Source organism: Puma concolor, chromosome E2 (assembly GCF_028749965.1).
Source record: "Puma concolor isolate L17-30 chromosome E2, mPumCon1.1.hap2, whole genome shotgun sequence".
Classification (NCBI taxonomy): Eukaryota; Metazoa; Chordata; class Mammalia; order Carnivora; family Felidae; genus Puma; species Puma concolor.
Genome location: NC_141681.1, coordinates 31,186,174 through 31,208,603, shown reverse-complemented (window position 1 = coordinate 31,208,603; position 22,430 = coordinate 31,186,174). Strand labels below are relative to the sequence as shown.

The 22,430-nt window shown below is 41.8% G+C and overlaps 1 protein-coding gene across 4 annotated transcripts in view; it reads left to right on the top strand.

The window, feature by feature from the left end:
* FTO (FTO alpha-ketoglutarate dependent dioxygenase) overlaps nt 1–22,430 on the top strand; it is a 394,888-nt gene that overhangs the window by 36,572 nt on the left and 335,886 nt on the right. The window lies entirely within an intron of this gene.

Below are 22,430 nucleotides of genomic sequence, written 5' to 3'. Positions count from 1 at the left end.
CCGGAGGAGGTGGCATCCTCACCCACATCCTGAGGCAGGATTCTCTTCGTCTCTGAAACTGATGCATCGACCACCCTCTTTTTTGTGTAGGTGCTCTCGAAAACTCCAGGCCAAACCAAGTCTGCTCTTCAAGTGGGGACTGGCCATGGGGATTCCACGTACTTCTTGGAGCACAATTGAGTCAGCAGCTCCGGAAGCGGCACAGCACAGGGCCAATAGCATCGTCTTCAAAGGCAGGCAGATACAAGTTCCTGCCTCTGACTGGCAGTGTAAGAGAGGGTTTTCCTGAGCCTCAGTTTCTTGTTTTATGAAACGGAGGGAAATAATACGTAGCTGTGTAGACATGTTAGTGGAAACAGCCAGCTCTGATGGGGCGTTGAATACCCGCAAGGCTCTTTTCTAAGAGCTTTTACTTTAAAGGCTCTTACTTTAAAGTACATGTTACTCCCGTGAAATAGATCTTACTGTTATCTCCTCTTTTCAGGTGAAGAGACTGGGGACAGAAAGGTTAATAATGTGCTTGGAGACCTGCAGCTAGTAGCTGGGAGAGCTAGGTTGAAACACAGGCTGCCTCGCTCCTGAGTCCGTCGTACCGAGGAAAGTCCACCAGACTCTTCTTCTCGGCTCTGCTGTGATGGGACAAACCAAGTCAGGCTCCTGGCTTCGTGTCTCTGAAATACTGCACCATCGGTGAACAATTTCTGCCTGTACCCTGGTCGGTGCAGAGTCCTTTCTGGAAATCTTGGGATCACCCGTTGTGTCACCATCTCTCTTCAGTCAGGCACGTGTCTTCCGGTCTAGGAGCAGCTCTAAAATCTGACCCCTCATTCCTGCCGCCTCTGCTTCAACTCAGATCCTCTCAAAATACCTCCTTCCAGCAAAATGGCAGCAGCCTCCTAACTGGTTTTCTCATCACTCTTCTTCCCTTCTCCCCCAGCATCTGCCCTCTTTGCTGGTCCATAGTCTACTTAGCTAATAAGATGGCTTTTCTTATTATTGGGCTGCTCTCAGTTCATCATGGGTCTTAGTTAAATGTGATCCTATTGCCCGTAGGATCAAGTGCAGGTGCCACAGGTGCGTAGGTGTCCTTTTATTTCCAGGCTGATATCTAACTTCCCTTTCCCTTCCCGGCCCTGCCCCCACCTGCCCTCCCCCTCCCAGGTCCCTCTGTTTATTTTGTCAGGGACACCCCTTCAACTTCACTTCATCCCTCCAACCCACTGTCCTCCGCCCCTCCCCCACCACGCACCTGGGGGCAAGTCCAGCTCCTTCTTGAGATTTAGCTCTAGAGTTTCCGCCTCTGCAAATCCTTCCTTCCGTTGTGCCCATTTACCAGTTCACTTTGTGCCTCACTGTTGCATTGGTGTCCTTGGTCTGTCTCTTTGGTGGCAAGTCCCTGGAGAGCAGGAACCCTGTCTGCATCTGTCCCTGCAGTGCTAAGTGCAGTTCGCACCAACAGAAGGCCTCTCGTGATACGTATTTTTAATTTTGCATGATGGACACATTTTCCTGATGTCTGTGTGAGGGAGATTCATATGTGCGCGTGCACACACAACCACACACACTCACACCTGCTCCCTCGCACTTATGTGTGTATGCTGGTGCTCCTTGTTACCCAGCGGCAGTATGAGCCTTCGTTTATTTTGCCTGCGTGGTGCCCTCTAGGGAAACATACGTTGGTTCTGTCGGGCTGACTTTATGAGGAAAGAACGTGTATTCAGTGAGGTCTGCGCAGTTTTGCAGGTGCTTTTTCCAGCAATTTTTTAGCCACGTTAATAGCATGCTAGAAATCATCCCATTACACGGAGGGATTATAGTGGAAAATAGCAGCTGTCCCCCTTATTCCTCCTCAACTTCCCCACTTTGAGATGACCACTCTTTCTTTTTCAAAAGCAGCTTTATTGAGGGCGCCTGGGTGGCTCAGTTGTCTGAGCGTCCGACTCTTGATTTTGGCTCAGGTCATGATTTCATGAGCCATGAGATCAAGCCCCACTTTGGGGCTCTGTGCTGACAGTATGGAGCCTGCTTGGGATTCTCTCTCTCCCCCGCTCTCTGCCCCTCCCCTGCTCACACTCTCTCTGTCTCTCAAAATAAAACTAAATAAACATTTAAAAAAGCAACTTTATTGAGATGTGATTTACATACATAGTTTACCCATTTAACATATAGAATTCAGTTTTTTCCAGCTTATGCAGAGTTGTGGGACCATCACCACTGAAATCTAATTTTAGAACGTTCGCATCTCCGGAAAAAAACCCTTGTACTCGTCAGCTGTCACTCTCGATTCACTCCTATCAACCAACACTCCCAGCCCTAAGCAACTGGGAATCTACTTTCTGTGTTTATAGATTTGCCTGTTAGAGACATTTTATATCAATGGAGTCATTTAAAATTTTTTTTTTTTTTCAACGTTTATTTATTTTTGGGACAGAGAGAGACAGAGCATGAACGGGGGAGGGGCAGAGAGAGAGGGAGGCACAGAATCGGAAACAGGCTGCAGGCTCTGAGCCATCAGCCCAGAGCCTGACGCGGGGCTCGAACTCACAGACCGCGAGATCATGACCTGGCTGAAGTCGGACGCTTAACCGACTGCGCCACCCAGGCGCCCCATCAATGGAGTCATTTAATATGTGGTCTCTCGTGACTAGCTTCTTTCACTTAGCATAATCTCTGTTTTCAGGGTTCATCCATGTTGTCGAATCTATCAGTGCCTTATTTTCACGGCCGAATAATACTCCATTTTTTGGATGTACCACAATTTGTCCATTCATCACTCGATGGACACGTGGGTCTTTCCACTTTAGGGCTATGCTGAATGATGCCGCTGTAAACATCCGTGCACAAGTTTTTGTGTAGACACATGTTTTCATTTCTCTTGGGCATATGGATAGGAGCGGAATTGCTGAGTCATGTGGCAACCGCTCGTTTAACTTTTGGAGGGACCTGCTGGACTGTTTCCACAGCAGCTCTGCTGTAGCACGTGCCCAGGAGTAATGTAAAAAGGGTTCCAATTTCTTCACTCCCTTGCCCGTACTTGTACTTGTCCTTCTTTTTACCTCTCCGATTTAATTCTCACAATTCCTCAGTGTAGTCGAAGAAAAACATTCTTACTCTTATTTCATAGATGAAAACTCCCACGTCATCAGACAGATGAAACAAGATGCCTAGTATACATGTAAATAAGAGGTGGAGAAGAGGCAGGGATAGTTCAAAACAACAGGTCATCCAAAAAGAATGAAAGAGCTTTGCCATCAGGTAGTTAGAGCTATGTCAGGGATATTTCCCATCCCCACATTTTCTTTTAAATCAGTGTGATTTTTTGTTTGTTTGCTTGTTTGTTTGCCTGCATTAAAAAAAATTGAGGTATAATTCACATAACATAAAATTAACCATTTTATGAGATGACTGCTCCTTGTCCGTGGGCTTTTCTAATGGTTATATTGTCTTGAAAAATATTTGCATGTGTTTAAAAGTACTTTGTTTATTTACAAAAAAAGAGGAAGAAATACAAATTCGATTACCAGAGAGCTATCGTAGATCTACAGGAGGAACAAGAATATAAGGACCAGAGGGCAAACTGAAAGTCACTTGCTTTGAAGGAATTAAGATAATTGGGTTGCCTTTCTTCCATACTTTAGATATAGTCTTTTCAAAATTAGAAAGATATGCCTGCCTTGTATTCTGACATGAATATTTAGCAGTGTCATCTGTAACCCTAGGATCATACGGTAAATGTTAACAAGAAACACCAGAACTTGTGTTTTTCCTGTCGTATTGTTTTTCTACAGGATTGGTGACAGCTAGAACGGCTTTATGACATTGTGCCTGCAAAGCTGAATATTACACGTGTAGCTACCTGGGTAGGTGTAGAGTGTATTTTTTTAAGAGCTGGACATACTGACTGGATGTCATCGGTTACATCTGTTTTATAACCCTGAAGAATTTTACATATACTTGGACAAAAATTGGCGATAAGAATTTTATAATGAATTATATCTCCAGGGTGCATTTCTGCTAAGTGAATAGAACACATTCTGAAAACATGAACCTTCTGACGTGCACACACGATGAAGAAGTGCTTTATATAAAATTTTCAGTTTTTTGTGTGTGTGTTTCTGCTCATTGTGGTGTAGTTTTATTTTTTTGTGCGGAAACAGGCACATTTCACAGTACGGTTTCTCAGTCTGTTTCGATTCTCCATCTCATATTGGCTCGTTTTCAAATAGATACATGGTTTCTGTCCACTTTGGAGCATCGTGAGGACCACTGAAAATGTTATCTGTGGCTTAGCTGACAGTTTTTATTGCTGATCTGGTGGTTACCTGGTCTGTCACTTTTTCAGTGCGTTTCAGAGTCTCCGTGTCTCCGTAGACACTTTTCCTCAGTCCCCTTCCCATGTCAAAGTGAACACAGTTTCCCTGTGTATTCTAATTATAAAATACATGATGATACATTCAGACAGTGCCGAAAGGTTTGAAGAGAAAGGGAAAGGCATCCTTAGTCTTACTTCCCAGATAAACAGAACCACTGTGAACATGTTGGCCCTAGCCAAATGGGGTCAGTCACCTAGCTACGTATAGCCTCTAGGGCAAATCTGGCCTCGACCTGTTTTCTTATGGCCCCTGAGCTAAGAATGGTATTTATGTTTTTGAATGGTTGCAACAAAATCTAAAGGAGAAGTACTATTTTGTGACATGTGAAAATAATAGGAAATTTAAAATGTAGTTTCCATAAATAAAGTCTTACTGGAATGCATTCACGTTTATGCTTCTCCATATGGTATATGCCCACTTTCATGCCGGAATGGTGGACGTGAGGAGCTCTGCCAAACCGATGGTCTCCAAAGCCTGAGGTATTTACTCTCTGGCCCTTTACAGAAAAAAATTTGCCGATCCCCGGTCTATGACCTTCAAGACTTTTTTTCCCTGTGCATTTATGTGAATATCTTGTGTGCACGTGTTTTAAGCAATGGAGTCATCCTGTGTGCTTTTGTAATCCACCCTTTTTCATGGAATATTATGCTTACCAGGAACTTCTGCTAAATTCTTTTTTGTTTGTTTGCTTATTCCACTGAATTGAAATCTGAGGACCATTGCTTTTTTTTTATGTTCTCGTTATATAAACTCATTAGATGTTACCCAGGAATGGTGATCATAATAGTGATAACTTATCACTTAGAATTGGTTTTAACTGCTTAATGAATTAAGGACTTTTTTTTTTTTTTTTTCACCTGACTCATGAGACAGGTAGTGGTGAAACTGCCCAAGGAGGTCACCAGGAGCCAGGATCTTTTTAGCATCCTGCTCTGCCATTCTCCACATAGAATTTCATTGAAAGATGGCAAATAGACTCTGTCATTGCTACGTGACAGATTACCACAGAACTTCTTGGCTTGAAACGACAAGTATTTGTTATGTGACATGTTCTGTGGGTCACACAGATACAGCTTAGCGGAGTGCCTCTGGCTCAAGGTCTCTCATAAGGCTGCATTCAAGGTGGTGGCTGGGACTGTGGTTATTTTATTTTTTAAGTTATTTACTTATTTTTATTTATTTGAAAGAGAGAGAGAGCAAGCGAGCATGTGAGCGGGTTTGGGGCAGGCGGAGAGGGAGAGAGAGAATCCTGAGCAGGCTCCATGCTCGGCACAGAGCCTGACATGGGGCTCGATTCCACAACCGTGAGATCATGACCTGAGCTGAAATGAAGATTCGGACGCTTAACCGACTGAGCCACCCAGGCGCCCCAATTATTTTAAGACCAGAGCGGGGTAGGAGGGGATCTGTTTTCAAGCTCACTCTTGTGGCCGTTGGCTGGCCTGTTGGCTGCAGGAGACATCAGTCCCTCGCCACACGGGCCTCTCCTTAGGGCAGTTTGCAACGTGGCAGTTAGCTTCCCCCATGTTGTCTCTGTGAGTGTGTGTGAGAGAGGGAGAGACAAGAAGTTTCAGTCTTTTTGTAACCTAATCTTGGAAGTAACATCGCATCACTCCTGTAGTATTTTTTTGTTGTTGTTAGAAGTGAGTCACTAGGCCCAACCTGTGCTCAAGAGGAAGAATTCCATGAAGGGTCTGAACACCAGGAATTAGGAATTATTGAGGGCTATCCTAGAGATGGCTTACATCAGTCAGCATGAGGTCTCACTTAAAGGTGATGGGTAGACCCTCAGCCAGTGGTCCAAGGTCCATGCAGGAAGGAGAGGGTAATAAGGCTTTTTTTTTTTTTTTTTTTTTTTTTTTTTAAGGAAAACAATAGTAGGTTTACACTTGTGTTTCATCAGCTAGAACTATGCCACAAAGGTACCCTAGCTGCCAGGCAGTCTGGGAAGGCAAACTTTTTAGGTGGGCCCGCTGTTGCCCGAGTCAAAATCAGGATTTTGTTGATGAGAACAGTTGTCAAAATAGATGCTGGGTGGGCACCAGGTGGTATATCTACCATACCCACCATCTAAGGTGGTTGTAACGGGTTCCGTGACGTAACAACCGCACGCTTGTCTGGTTTATAATATGCACTCAATTAAACAGTAGCTATGCTTATTGCTATTACTTATAAATTATAATGTCGCTTTGGAAGTTGGCTTGTTGAGATAATGTTCTCTTGCAATGATACTGAAAGAAGTAGCATGGAAAGAAGAAACTAAACATTTATTGATGGCCTGGTATGTGCCAGGCATTTTATTGATACGTTATCTGATTTAATTCTTGCAGAGAACTTGTGAAGTGGGATTATTTGCCCCATTTCACAGATGAGGAAACCAAGGCCCAATAACGTTGAGTGGATTGTTCAAGGAACACATCCCACTGTTGTGCCTTGAATGGGTCAGAGACTGTAACGATCTGTAGTTTAGCTCTTAGCTCTTGGAGTGAGCAGGTAGGGATTGGGGCAGCTGGATCCTCTGGGCCCTTCAGCTCCAGCCCAGCAGCCTCTTCTGGTTACAGCACCGCGCCTTGCAATTATCATTTTTTGCATGCTGCATGATGCGGCACAGGCTTGAAAGTACTGCTCTATTGGTCAGTAGGGAGCACAGCTGGAACTTGAACCCAGGCGTGTTTAAGTCCAGAAGCCGCCCTTCTTTCCGTGATTGGGCCCTCCCCTATGTCTAGAAACAGTGAATCTTAGGCTAACATAGGAGTTCAAATCCAGCTTCATTGAATACATAATTCGATGTATTGAAGAAATACATTTCTTTTGTACTTACATGTCTCTCTTCCTTACATTTCTCTTTCTCTCGTGTTTCTCCCTCCCTTGTTCTCAATATACCATCGCATGCTTAAGAGGGGGTTTAAAAAGAGATTAGGGTTTCAGATGATAAAGTTAGTTAACATTATTTGCTATTAAACTGTAATCTGCATGGAAACTGACTTGGCCACTAGGTGTCTCCTTTTGGTTCTGTTCTGTGTCCTCTTAGAAGGCACCTAAAACGTATATAAGGAAGATTAAGCAACAGAAGATTAAAAAGTAAATGGGATCTGTACTCTGAGGATTCCAGTTGCCTTTTTTTTTTTTTTTTTTTTGGTCTTTTACTCTCTACTTCTGTTCCTCCTTGCTCATGGGCTGATGTTTAGATAATAGATCAGTTCTCTGGAAACTTAGATGAGTCTTTGATAACCTGCTTCTCGCTTATTTAACTATTGTAAAGTGAGCAGAAAGAACTTCCGGGCTCATCTAGACAGGTAGTAAAATAACCAGATTGTGTTGCCCTAATATTTTAGGGACAATTTTAATAACAATTTATTATCATGGGGATACTTGTGTTACGAGGCAAATAATGATTGTATTATTAATATTAATTTCCCTGTTCTGTAATACAGTAACATTGGCTGTAACCTACATGTGTTATTTTCTGCAATTCTCACAGGAGCCCTACATCGTCGCCATTTTCCCCCTGATGTTAGAGATAAAGAAGTTGAAGCTTAGAGATTGGTTAATTTGGCTTCAAGTTTAATAGAGTTTGGTTGCTTTCATATCGTGTCCCCTCCATTTGGAAGTGGTTAATTCATTATAGTAGTGGGGAGAGTTCAATTTGAGTCAATACAATTTAAAGTACTCAAGAAATAATTCCACCAAGAGCACTTCCGGAATCATGGTTTGGTTGCGAGCGCGGAACTCCTGTTTTCCGCAAGTTGCCTTGTAGAAGTGAGCAGCGTCTCTGGATGTGGGCTCCCTTCAGGAAGGCTACAGGCTCTTTGCAGAATTACAAATTGTGTACACTCAGGGATCACTTCCTTTCACTTGCCTACAAATGCGGCACCCATTATCATAGAAACAGCAGGGCATTTGACAGCTCAGGTTCAGACCCCGAGCTTCATAGAATGGAACATTCTTCTTATGCAATTAGGGGCACACTAAAAAGATGGAAATGCAGCTAGGCCTAGGGTTTTCTGAGACTGCTGGCTGATAAGCTCTCTTTTACTCGAATTTCGATTCTGCATTAATTTCCCGCTTTCTCCAATCGTCTTAAAAAAAAAAAATCAGCTCACGCTAGGTTTTCTTTAGTCTCGAGTAATTTAATTGTGCTTAGTATCTCTCCAGTTGACTCCCCAGTTGTGGTGGTGATTTCTGCAGACCACAGGAAAATGTATAACAAATGTGAGATGAGAGAACGTTGTCAGGCAGGTAGCAGTTTCTCTGGGAACTTGGAGCCCGGAGAGGGAGCAGTCCCTAGCGCTAACAGGCACACCCCCAAGATTTGCCTCCAACACTGTCAGTTCTCTCTCTTTGTTCCCTTTCCCGACTCACTTTCTGCCAGGGATTTGTGACATATTTTGTAGCAGATCAAATGAGCCCCTGACACCTGATTGCCGAGTGCTTCTTGTTTACAGTTGCTTTCCAAGGACACCTCGACAAGATGGAAAGCTTAACGCACAGTAATTAAATTTGCATCTGCTCTGTGACAGGACTCAAAGGAATTTTTTCCCCCTCCACATATGAATCTCATTGTGGAGCTCCTACTGTCTTTGACCATACAACATCTAAAAAGGCAAGATGTGGACAGGTAAACAAACATTGGTTCAGTCTCCTGCCTATCATTATAATGATGAATATTAATTAAGATCGCTGTTCCCCCTTTCTTACTTGATTTCCTACTCTTCACCTACTTGTTTAGCCAGATTTATAACCGGTCCTAAATACAAGAACTGTGGCTTGGAGGTGAGTTTTTCTTTTTAATCTTTTTAAAGGAAAACAAACATTGCTGAACAATCCGGATTGGTTTAACACCCTTTGGATTGTACATTTCTCACAAATGCTAATGAATAATTCAGTAAAGCCAAACACAATCTGCTGGTGGTATCCAGTGTTATTCACACTTGCTAATGAATAATTCCCTTTGGCTTTTAGAGAGCAGCTCTAAGGAGTGACTTCTGAGACTCAGATGGGTTATTATTGGGCTATTTGTCAGTGTCCTTGGGGCATTGTGAGCCAAAGTCCAACTTGGCTATCCACTCCACATCCCTTCTCTGATTCTTCTGGGAAACATGCCGCTATTTCTGTCCCAGCCTTTTAGCCCTCAAATGTTGCTGTGAAAGAGGCAATGCTATAACGGGATTCAGCTCCACTGTAATTTCATTGAGTCACTTCCTTCATTGTTTCATTCAAAGAAAGAAGTTTTTATTGAACACCTTACGAGGCGCAAAGTACTGAGCATGACATTGTGTATGTGCAGAGGTGAAGATAGATTTTATGTGATAGGCCCTTAAAGAGAGTGTAGGGCATATAGGAGAGGCATGGGGTCTTAGAGGAAGATGCACAGGGTCTTTTTATCAAAATGATCAGTTACCACTTTCTCATTGTGTTCTCAGGTATGCATTTCAATGCCTATTTGCTATTGATGGTGTTGTATGAGGGTTATGTTGCTTTGGATAAGCCTAAAATTTGATTAATCTTGGAACCGCTCATAGGATAAGCCCTATAACATGATACCAGAGACAACTGGGTAAATCTTGTTCATTTCTGCTGCACCGAAGTCAGGAATGTGGTATGTCCTGGTTTTATTAGCCTGGAAAGTGTAAAGATGATGAAGGTAGATTTATTTATCCCTGAGTTGTCTGTATACCTCACCTTAGCAGTCATGCTGCATAACGTAAAACGTGAGATCAATGAGGCACACCTAGCCATAGTGAGATTGTCTCTGGCATCCCTGTATCTGCGTTAGCTTTTTCGGTTCAACTCCTAGTTTTTCCTCTTCTTCCTGAGTACGCTGGAAGATTATAACTCCTGGCTTTCTTATAGTGAGGTGGGATCATGTGGTTACTTCATACCGATGAAATGTAAGGGGAAGTAGCAGGTATCATTTTCTGGTCAAGACATTTAAGAACTGGGGTACCATTTGCATATATTCGCTTTCCCTGCCACAGTGACCTTGGGGGACATGTGTTCTAGATTGTGGAGTCTACATTAGGTTGGGTCCGTGAATGACTGTGGGGCAGAGCCCATCCCCTCCCCCACTGGCCCATAGTGGACACGGAATTTGAGCAATGTGGACCTTTGTTGTATAGACCCCCTGAGATTTGAGAGTTTACTCACGATGGAGACTGGACCGTTTTTACTAACACAGAGGGATTAGTGCAGGAGAGGATGTGTGTGTGTGTGTGTGTGTGTGTGTGTGTGTGTTATCCAGTCCCTGATATTCTGCAAGATTTCAGCTAGCTTTGCAGAATGTAGTTTCAATTGGGAATTGGAGGGTAGACCTAATATAGGGAGAGAAAGAGTTTATTTCATCAATGACCGAGGAATCTCTGGGAGAAATAACTTTGGTATAAATAGACTCATGGAAATGAGAGAATAATTAGTAAGGAAAACCAGAGGTGAGGCTATTGTAATTCATGTAATTCAAAAGTAATGAATATTTAATTGTATGTAGCATGTTTAATTGGTAAGATTACAAAACCTGTAATTTTTCTCTTTGCTTATAGTTTATACCGGAGGGTGGCCCTCGAGCTAAGAAAGGTTTTTACATTTTTAATAGATTGTAAAGAAAAGAAGAAGGAGGGTATTCAGTAAGGGGCTATATGTGGCCTACAAAGCCTAAAATATTTATTGTATGGTCTTTTGCAGGAAATGTTTGCTGACCCCTGTTTTAAAATCTCCATACATACACTATTACCAAAAAGTATCACCTTCACTAAAATGTGAGTTCCTCAAGAACCAGAAGTCAAAGGTTTTATTAATCTGTGTAATTAATTTGTAATCTGTCTTTCTGCCTAGCATGGTGCATAACACGGCACAAGGGCAGAAAAGTTACGTGATTCAATTTCGTACAGAACATGGGAGATGTGACATTTTAGAAGATGAGAACTGAGAAGAAATCATGGAAGGCCATAGGTTTGAAGAAATAGAAGTTTTCCTCCTCTGTTCTCTTGGCTGGTGACAGTTTTGGATTTTTTTTAAACCTCATAGATATGGACATTCATTTCATTTTATACTCATTTTCAAAATAAATGTCCTATTTTGAAGGGTTTTAAAGGTATTAACTTCTGCTCTGGTATCACAGTATCGGTAGAGTCTTTTTGTAAATCTATTCATTGTTGATGTTTTCTCCTTTTCCCCGGGCAACACCCAGGTCTCTTTTTCTTTTTTGATTATTTTCATGAGAGTTTCTATAGATTCACTCGCTCATTCATTTGCTCACTCACAGATACATACCCATGGGAAATGAGGGCATGTCCACACAAAAACGGTTACACAAATGCTCAGAGCAACATTACTCATTATAGCCCGGAGTAGAAACAACTCAAAATATCCATCAACTGATGAATGGATAAACAAAATGTCGTGTATCCCTATGATGAAATATTATTCTGCAGTAAAAAGGCGTGAGCTACTGATGTGTGCTGCAACACTGATAAACCTTGAAAACATTATGCTAAGTGAAAGGCAAACACAAAAGCCTACAGATTGTACGATTCCATTTATGTGAAAGGTCTCTAATAGGCAAATCCACAGAGACAGAAAGCAGATTAATGATTGCCTGGGGCTGGGAGTGGGGCAAGGCAGGAATTGGTGGGGGGGGGGGGGCGGGGGGACCGCTGGTGGGGGCGGGGGTTCTTTTTAGGGTAATGGCGAAGTTCTAAACTTAGATTGCCATGATGATTGCAAAACTCTGTGAATATACTAAAAACCGTTGAAGTGTATGCTCTAAATGGATGGATTTTATGTTTTGTGAATTATATCTCAATAAAGATATTAAAAGTAATTACACAGTGGATTGCTCATTTTTTGGTCATGCTGCTGATTATATACCCTCTTACTCAAGTAGCAGTTAGGATTTGAATCTCTTCTGTTGTTTCTTCTTGAATAAAATTTTTTTGGAAACAAATTGATTTACATTCAAATTCCCTCTGACCCTATTCTACATGAATTTATTCCACTTTGTATACTGACAGGTGCACAAGGACATATGCACAAGAGTATTCACTATGGCACTATTTATAGTGGCAAAACATAAGAAACAGCGTGAACTGTCCATCAGAAAGGGACATGTTAAAAAAATTCAGGAAGACGTAGCTGGTGAACTGCCCCAGTACCTTTAAGAAGAGACACTTGTACATGTGCCAGTACGAAACCGTCTTCAAGATATTTAAATTAAAAAAGCAGGATGCAGAATACTTGTTACTATTTATGTAGAATGCTTGCGTAAAGATAGAGAATCTCTGGAAAGATTCAGGTACAGGTAGTTACCTTTTTAGGAGGAGAAGTTTGGGTAGGCCAAGTCATAGGAGAGAGCTTTGTGCAGGGTTAGACCTTTTTTATACACTTTTTTTTTTTTTAATTTTTTTTTTCAACGTTTTTTATTTATTTTTGGGCAGAGAGAGACAGAGCATGAACGGGGGAGGGGCAGAGAGAGAGGGAGACACAGAATCGGAAACAGGCTCCAGGCTCCGAGCCATCAGCCCAGAGCCCGACGCGGGGCTCGAACTCCCGGACCGCGAGATCGTGACCTGGCTGAAGTCGGACGCTTAACCGACTGCGCCACCCAGGCGCCCCTACACTTTTTTTTTTTTATAGCAGCATTATTCATAATAGTCAAAAAAGTGGAAACAATGCAGATGTCCATCAACTGATGAATGGGTGAGCAGGGTATGGTATATCCATCTATGCATCTAAGTAGAAGAGCTGGGTCAAAGGGGAGTTGTCTCTAAATCAGTTTTGTTTTGGGGAATTTTAACTCAAGAAGACAGTCTTCAAATATTTAAAAAAAAGAATTGTTTTTAAGTCAAGTTGATTCCTATACCACAGCTCAACAACCAGTCTAGCCCATGTTTATGCATAACCCCTTTTCAATCCACGTGGAATAATTTGTTTGGAGACTCATCCCTTCTCCAGCAGCAGCACCCCCCCCCCCCCCCCCCCGCCAAAAACTAATGACGGAACAATTATGTGGTTCCACAGTGATTTTAACACCATCTTCTAACCCGGCTGTGTGGTAGCAGTCTATCTGCAGGGCAGGAATGTGGCTTGCAAAGGACAGTATCACATTGCCCACAATTATTTTAATGTCTCCTGTGAAATGATAAATGAAGTTTTATAGTTATAATAAAAGTAAACGCATTTCCCCCAAGGTATAAAGAGTTTGCAAGTAAAATTTGCATAGTCAGATGTGCTTCTTTTTTTAAAGAATCCTTCTTTGAGGGCTTAAAAAAAAAAAAAAAATCCCAGGATAGGTTTTCAATGCGGGCATTTATTTCATCAGACCCTATAAGGATGAATGAAGTACGAAATGTTATAAGAGTTGTATGAAAATGTTCTGAGATTTATAGCTGTCCCTCTAGGAACTTACAGTTTTTTGTTGGTGGTGTCATTGAAAAAGTCTTCCAAGTTTTGTATCCGGGTGCATGCTTCGTAACATTAACTTCATGTAATTTGCAAAATACCGGCTGGGATTTTTCATGGTCCTAGGAGGTCCCGTAATTTGACTGTAACTCCTGCTTCTTATTATTTGGTGCCACTTTGGTTTGCGTCTCTCCTAATTATCGTAAAGCCTCCAGCCTACGCCCCTCGTTCCTCGGTGAGACCACCACCCTGAGAGGTGAGCAGCTCTCTCGTTCAAGGTGTTTGACACAGTGCCCCCTACTGTAATTCAGAGGTCTCTTTGCAAAAGAGCTCACTGGGCTAAGTGTGGGGCTGTAGAAGCAACTCCCCTTCTCCCTGCTTGTGCAGCTTTCTGCCGTCGCATGAAGCTAGGAGTCCCAGGCTGTCTTTCCAACCCCTGGAGACCTGGCTGCTGTGTTGTCATTGAAAAGAGCTTCCACTTTCTTCCTGTTCCTGCCGCTCGCTACCGCGTGACCCCCAGCCAGCGGCTGCTCCTGTTTGCTCACCGTTTGCGTGACAGGGCACCTCGCTTTGTGCAATTTTGTCTTTGTTTAATTTTTATATCTTCTGTGCCTTGGCCGTGAAACTTGGGTTTGGAAATGTCTATGACTTAAACCCTGCTGTGAATCCTCCCATAATCCCCCCAGGTAGGCCCTCCATATGAGTTTTAGAAGTTGAGATCGATGATGGTGATGATGCAATGCCGCTTAGTGTGGGTTTGTGTAAGCCCATCCATTTGTACGGTTAACCTGTGAAGAACCATATGACTTTTTCTGAGTCAGTTTCCCTGAGTACAGCTGAGCCGTGGTGAGGTCCAGAGAGTTTGTTGGCTTCTTCGAGATTACTCAGCTGTTTAATTTGAGCTGAATCTGCAAGTTAGAATTTTAGGCCCGAAGCATTTTCCATAAACGAAACTGACTTACAGGCTCAAAGATACCTTGGACTCCAATGGGGGGAGGGGGCGGTGTCTAGAAATTGCTGGTGAGTCAGGACATACTACGCCCCATTAAAATACCTCAACAGTGAAATACTTTGGAAAAAAAAAATAATGCTTAAGTGTTTAAAATTTTATCCCCCTTCATTATGATCAAAGGAAGTAAGAGATCTTCTTGGAAAATATTCCCGATTGTCTTTAGTCTTCCAGGTACTTCTACAGCTTACTGACAGCATGCCAATATTGCTGATAGTGATTCTTCCTCTTGATGGTATTGTTCGGTTAGCCTGAAGAGAAGCTTGTGCTGGCACAACTGTGCAGCCCGTTCTGATGGCTGTGGGCAAGCCAGGGGCCATGTCTTCTTGCCCAGGTAGAAGGGCTGACCTGTTACTGTGGCTAGTTGGCATGTACAACATGTGTTAGAAGAAGTAATTATTTTTAGCCGACTGACTATGACCAAGATTAATAGCTCTTGAAAGAGCTATAATGAAAGACTGCCCCAACTGGCTTCCACATTATTCTTTATTTATCCCGCTCTCATCCCTGTCACCTTTGGGCATCAGCCAAATGTCATTTATGTGAGATTTGCCCCTTAGATGTGAGAGGCTCCTCTTTCTTAATGATGGGAGGTGATTGGGCTGCAGGGCTGAAGCACTTGGGGGGTTGACATGACCCGGAGAGTCCCTCCAGGTCTGTGGGAGTCACAGGAACAGGACACTCACTCCCGAGGGAGGAAGAACATGAGAATGTTCAGCTGTCTGATGCAGATCATTGAGGTATACTTGAGGATTATAGGGAGTAGTTCAAGGGCTCCATTGTCAAGTCTCTATATTTCTGTGGCTCTTCTGTTTGGAACATTTGCAAGTTTCCTATTCTGAATTTTTTTTTTTTTTTAAGTAAAATCATCAACAATTTCCAGTTTTATAAAACTTGGAAATCTCCTCATGGTAGGGACTTTGGAAAAAACCCCTAGTCCCCGTTGCCTTCTCCTGTCATGGTTTTTCAAGTGTACTTAGCTACCCAGAATGCAGGCTGCATTTCCCAGTCTCCTGTACAGCTTAGGTGTGGTCATGTGGCTAATAAGAGGATGTATCCTCTGGTAGTTTCTGGGATGTTCCCTTAAGAGAAAGGTGCTGTGTATGCCCTCTGCCCTTTTCTTCCTAGGCCCTTCCTTTTATCTTGCTGCCTGGGATGTCGGTGCCCCATTTGGATCTTGGGAACAAGGGCCAGTCCTTAGGGGTAGCGGAGTGGGTAAGCGGGCGGCGGTGGCTTGAGTCTCTCCAGACAGTATGAGAACTAACACCCCGGTCTGGCTGAGCCACTGTCATTTTGAGTTTTCTGTCACTTGCAAGCCAAACCTTAGGTGATACATGGTTTGTACGCATTGCAGCAGAGGAAAATAAATCCCGAGCCCTTGGACTCCTGCTCTCATTCTAAATCACACTGTCAAAATCGAAAGCTCCCTCACTCTTCCTTCTTTCAATCCCGCAAATTAAAGCAACCTACCAAAAAGATAATGCATTCATTGATTTAAGAACTAAAGACATGAGAGATACATGAAAGATACACGAGAGGCAAAATAGCCAGTGGGCTGGACCAGGGAGTAACTCATTCGGGGAAATGATCACCAGTCTTAGTGGCCGTCTCTAAGACTTAGGTCAGGGAGCCCTCACCACTTTCTAGTGTTGGTGGCAGCAAGAGCCTCTTTTCTCAGCTTGGTAGAGCGCCTTAAGGATTCAGCTTCATTTGTTTTCGTAAGGACCCGGGGAGCTTTTGAAAATTTCAGGTTTCAAATGTCAAGTCTTTTCAGTGCTTTCAGTTCCCTTGTACGATAGCGCTGTTTATATTTTGCCTGATTCTGGTTTTAAGCCACAAGGTTTGCATGGGGCCATCCTTTCTCTAATATTATCCATATTAGATCAAATGTACTATATTAGCTACAGTGGGTTGCCAATTATTATTAACACAACCCTTTTAAAAGAGATGCTGAGACATGTAATTATTTTTCATGACTTTAAAAACTTTAGAAGGAGAAAAGCAGCTATTTGGTTCACTGTTTCATTAGCATTTGTAAAGTGAACCAAGAGAGAGGTTTTCTGTGCAGTGTTTTTCCTTGCTGTTTCTTGCCTTTTAATTTGGAGAATAGCAGGACCTTGTCTTTTGTTCACACACGGAAAAGTCCATTCAGCTGGAAAACAGAACAGTGTGCTCTTTGTGTACTCAGAGCCTTTGAATGCTTGTGGTCACACACTAGTTGCTGTTTAACTACAATAAAATTGTGACCAAAGGAGATAAACATTTAAAGGATAAATGACAGGGCTGTTAATTCAAAAGCAAGTTTTGTAGCATTGTTATTTTTAGCTAATAGGTATATAGCCAGGAGTCATGGGGATGGCTTTTAAGTCTGAAACTAGTGAAATCCTAGTTTCTATCCAGTAAAAAAAAAAAAAAGTCACTGGATATTTTTAATGGCTGATCATTCTGAGTTTTAGCAAGTCACTTTAATGCGTCTAAACTGTCTTTAGAAACTTCTAGGAATTTACCTGATGTGTTTGCTAAGCTTGGTTGTGTCATATATGAGTGTGTGTATGTACACACCTATATGTACATGTTTATATAATGCCAAGTGTATAATTTAAGTAAAGAGCCTTCAGGGCTTTTATAAGTGTATGAATTCAGAACTTGATCTGTCTTCATGCCTCTAAAGCATTATAATCTGCCTGCCCTTTTGTGGAAGAAAAGCATCTTTGAGAATTTCCTTTCCCTATAGGTATATAAAGGGTAAATCTCTGTTTCTGCCTTTCTCCTCTGTGTGTGTGTGTGTGTGTGTGTGTGTGTGTATGTCTTGCAGCTAAAATCTGGGTCTTTGGCATATGACCCTTTGAAAAGAGCTGATTTGGGTTGTAGTGAGGGTATTGAGGGGTTGGACTGCTGTTTATTTACTGAGACACGAAATATACAAGGTCCCTTTTTGTTGCCTAGTGCTGGGATGTATTTTACCTAATCTTACTCTTCCTTTGAATTATCCATCCTTTTTCCAGGATACCCCACAATAAAATAAATCTAACTACATTTTGCACGTCTTTTCCTTTTATGAGTTCACATTTCATTATAGCGGGGATCTTAAACTTTGCCCACCTACATGGACCAGATAAGGAAGATGATTAATGAAAGTGGCAACTCTGTCTCAGTTTAGGAGAGACCACATGACTGGTGGTGCCAGTGGGGAAACCAGAAGTACATACACTGCCTAGAGGGGCCAGCTATAACCTAGCTTTGGTGTGTCAATGTGGGCCTGGTATTTGCAGATACTTACCTTTTTTTTTTTTTTTGAAAGAAGCTCAAAATGTGGATTTTTATTTGAAAGCTCTTTATTGTAAAGAGCTGTTTGTGAATTGAGTTGTAAAACTTATGTGGTCCAGAGGTGCCAGGGTGGCTCAGTTGGTTGAGTGCCCAACTCTTAATTTTGGTTCAGGTCATGATCCCGGGGTCATGGGATCGAGCCCTGCTTTGGGATCTGCAGTGAGTGTGGAGCCTGTTTGAGATCCTCTCTCTCTCTCTCTCTCTCTCTCTCTCTCTCTCTCTGTCTCTCTCTCTCTCTTCCTCTGCCCCTCTACCCCACTCATATTCTCCCTCTCTTTCTAAAATATGAATAAAATAAAATAAAATAAAGAATAAAATAAAACTTATATGGTCCAAATAAGCCACATTTACTTCCGCAGGCTGGAAGCAGCCTAGGGCCTGCCCTTTGTGATCTCTGTTATTTAGAGTAGTTACATAGCTGATGTAATCAGAGAAGGAAATGTGCCGATTCCTCTTCAAGGAAGTTGAGCGGCCTGAAGAAAAATATGCAGGTTGACATTTGGGGATATCTAAAGAAAAGGATAGGCTTCCATCATATCACCCTACAGCAAGGCCCACCAATTGACAAACTCAGTTTCTGCACGTATAGCTTCCAATTCCATTTGTGTGGTGTGGCCTCACTTGAACTTATAATTGATAGGCAAGGATCATCAAACATGGAAGGATGCCTCCAAAAAATAGGACAATACAAAGCAAAGAAGAAGGAAGGGACTACAGAGAAGCAGTACGATGTAGAGAGTAGAAGACAAAACTTCAAAACAAGTTACGATATTCTTAGGTGAGGAAAGGTACTTCATGAAACAGGAACAAGAAGTTTATAAAGAGGAATGTTCATACTGTTAATTCTGTTGTGATCATGTATTATGGTGATATTTTTTTTTTTTTTAAATTTTTTTTTTTCAACGTTTTTTTTTTTTTTATTTATTTTTGGGCCAGAGAGAGACAGAGCATGAACGGGGGAGGGGCAGAGAGAGAGGGAGACACAGAATCGGAAACAGGCTCCAGGCTCCGAGCCATCAGCCCAGAGCCTGACGCGGGGCTCGAACTCACGGACCGCGAGATCGTGACCTGGCTGAAGTCGGACGCTTAACCGACTGCGCCACCCAGGCGCCCCTTATGGTGATATTTTTAAAGAAAGGTCGTCTTTATATATTAGAGGTACATACCAAAGAACTATAGTGGAAAGCTTATGATGTCTGAGGCTTGCTTTGAAGTAATTCAGAAAAAAAGGTAGGATTGGAGAACAGGTGAGTTAAGATGAGTAAAATGTTGGTAATTGTTGAGGCTGTGTAATAAGTACATGAGGGCTTACTCTACAGTTCTCTCTACTGTGTATTTAGAATTTCCCATTGTAAAGCATAAAAAAAAGAACATTTAGAGAGCAAGAAAGAACTCTCAGAAATCCAAAATATAATAACAAAAATCAAAACTCCAATAGGATTAGAAAACAAGTAGAACAAAAAAGTAACGCAATGGAAAAGAAGAGAGGAAGGGTATGAAAATAGAGAATCTGTCCTGGTGGTCCAGTATCTCACTCTACAAGGTTGTAGGATGAGAACCAAAATATCAGAAGAGAAGAAATGATCAAAGAAATAATACAGGGTAATTTCCTTGATCTAAAAGATAGGAATGATTTTTGAAATCAGAAGGGTCCACTGAGTGCCCAGCACAAGGGATGAAAACTGACACCTCCAAGTCCTTCATCATGAATGTTTGGAGCCCTGGAGAGAAAAAGAAGGTCTTCTTAGCAAGCACGGAGCCCTCACTTCTGTTCTCAGCTGGCTTGGGTACTCCAGGGTCCAGACTTCTGTGCGTCTACTGCTTTCACACCGTAAACCATTCATTCCTCCCTTGGTCAGGGTTGTGCTGGTTGCCTGGCTATTGGGATTGAGGGAAGGATGTGAGGTCTAACTTCTATTCATAGACTTCTGACCAGGCTGTCTGTTTTCACCTCTACTTCTGAAATGCACTCGCCTCCAGAGGTCCCTGGTTCCTGTGATTCCTGAGCCTTTCTGGAGATGGTGGCAAAAATCAGCTCACTATTTACTGGTCTTCCTCTTATCTCCCCCAATCCCTGCCCTACCAACAGGCTTCAACTTTTCCTGTTCTGTTGCGCTAGCTAGCATTCCCTTTCTGCCTTCCAGGATGTGGGGTTGACATTTTTCATCCGCTGATATCTTCTCTCTCATTCTCTTGGTTTTGGGAGGGAGCCAAGTGTATGTTTTATATCTGCCATGTTTAAATGAAAGGCAATTTGTTGTGTTAATCATTAATTTGGGTGTCAGAGTTTCTTTTCCTACGGTTGATTTGGAAATCAGAACAATAAAGCAAAATTTAGTATGTAGAATATAATTTCTTCCTTAACATCTTCCTCGACTGCTGTCCCTCAGATATATCTTTTCTACCTTCTCTGAAATACCGTGGCCCTCAAAAACTTTGGCTCCGTTTAGCAATGAATTCTATACCGTTTTGGGTCTTACTCTGAGCATTCAACGTCTGCTTCGTCACCCAACTAGATTTTGTAGCTTGTGAACGTAGAGTGATGTATTAGTCTGCTTATGTATTCCCCGTGGCTCCCGGCAAATCTGAATTCAATAAATACTCGCTGATGAGAGTGTACTACTCAAATTTTTATTACTTTGCTTGTATATGTGTGCTGTGTATTTCTGTTTCAGTGTCCTCAGAGCTTTCATGCTCAGAGATCAGTAGGAAGGAATAAGTATAACGAGTAGGCTTTGGGAGTAACATCGTTAAGTAAAAAATGTCATTGGTGTACGGCTTCGAAAGTCCTTTACTGAAATTGTAAATTCTCAGCTGTATTTAGAAAGAGAAGAAAAGGAGACCTGACTAGTCCTATTGAGGAAGGGCCTGGAACTTGATTTCTGATTTTGGACTTGTGTAGATGGCCTGTTTCACAGTGTGTCTGCTTCCTGACTGTTCCCTGTAACAAGTCCTTGTGTTTATTTTAAGTTCTTGCCTCTTAGCACAGGATAGCTTCCGTTCGGAGTATGCCACTCTAGTGTAAGCAACAATGCTGTCACTTTCTCTAAAGTCACCTTCTTTATTAAAGAAACTCTTTAATAGTTCCACATATTCTGTAGTTATGCATTTCTGTGAGTGCTTACCGACCCCAGCAGTGTTTAATAAATTATTGAACTTTGAAGAACCTTTGAGAAGCAAGGGCTTTATGTGACTGAGCAGCAGACATGAAAAAACGCTATCCTCCAGAGTATCTAACAGACAGAAATAGAGGCTTGATCAGACAATATAAGCACCGAGTGAATGATGGTAATACCATGAAATATTTACATCCGTAGAGCATGCTAGGGTGGGGAGGAGAGAGAGTGGGGTTTTATCGTTTTGGGTTGAACCTGACGCCACACCACGCACCATTCTGTGATCTTAAAAGCAAAACAGAGAGAAAAAGAAAAAAAAGAGAGAGAGGAAGGAAGAAAGGAGAAGGGATATAAAGAAGGGAAAGAAGAGTATTGATTTGGTGGTATTTTGTTGTTTGCAGGAGCCTTTCACAAAAGCGAGCCTCCTTTTGTAGACAGCCTTACTAAGAGCCAAGTTTTAATCAGTCCTTAAGAGAGACTAAAAAGTCCTGGTTTCTTGCCACTACAAGTTTAGAGTTTAATTTAATCAATATCTCATGATTTAACATGCCTCGAAAGCCCTCATTTTATTATCTGTAAAAACAGAGGCCTGACTAGCAGAAGCACCAAATAGCCTGATATGTTCTTACTTTCAAACACAATATGTGATGTATTTATTTTTTCATGCTGTGCCATTTTAAATTGGCTTGTGGTGAATTTAATAATGATCCACAGAGAAAATTAATATAATGGAAGAAGTGTCTGGCTTACTTAGGAAAGATCTGGAAGATATTTATGTGAGCTGATACAGTTAGAGAATTTCTAATATCTTCCAGTATAGAAAGGGCTAAAATGAACATGTCAGACCAATTTGTTTTGCCCTTCTACATGGAATTTTGTATGTAAATTTTTCTTTTAGAAATAAACCTTTTTAGATTTCATGGTATTATGGAGTGTTTTTGAAAATATGTATTGTTATGATGAATAAAGTTTGACAAGAAATAATTTGATTTATTAAATTTAATTTTACCTGTGATTTATATACAAAACTCACAGATTGTGTTGGGAAGGTGTTTTAATATAATGTTTTTGCTTTTGCTTTTTTTTTTTCAGTTTCTTTTTTTTTAAATTTTTTTCCTAACGTTTATTTATTTATTTATTTATTTTTAATTTTTTTTTTTTAACATTTATTTATTTTTGAGACAGAGCATGAACGGGGGAGGGGCAGAAAGA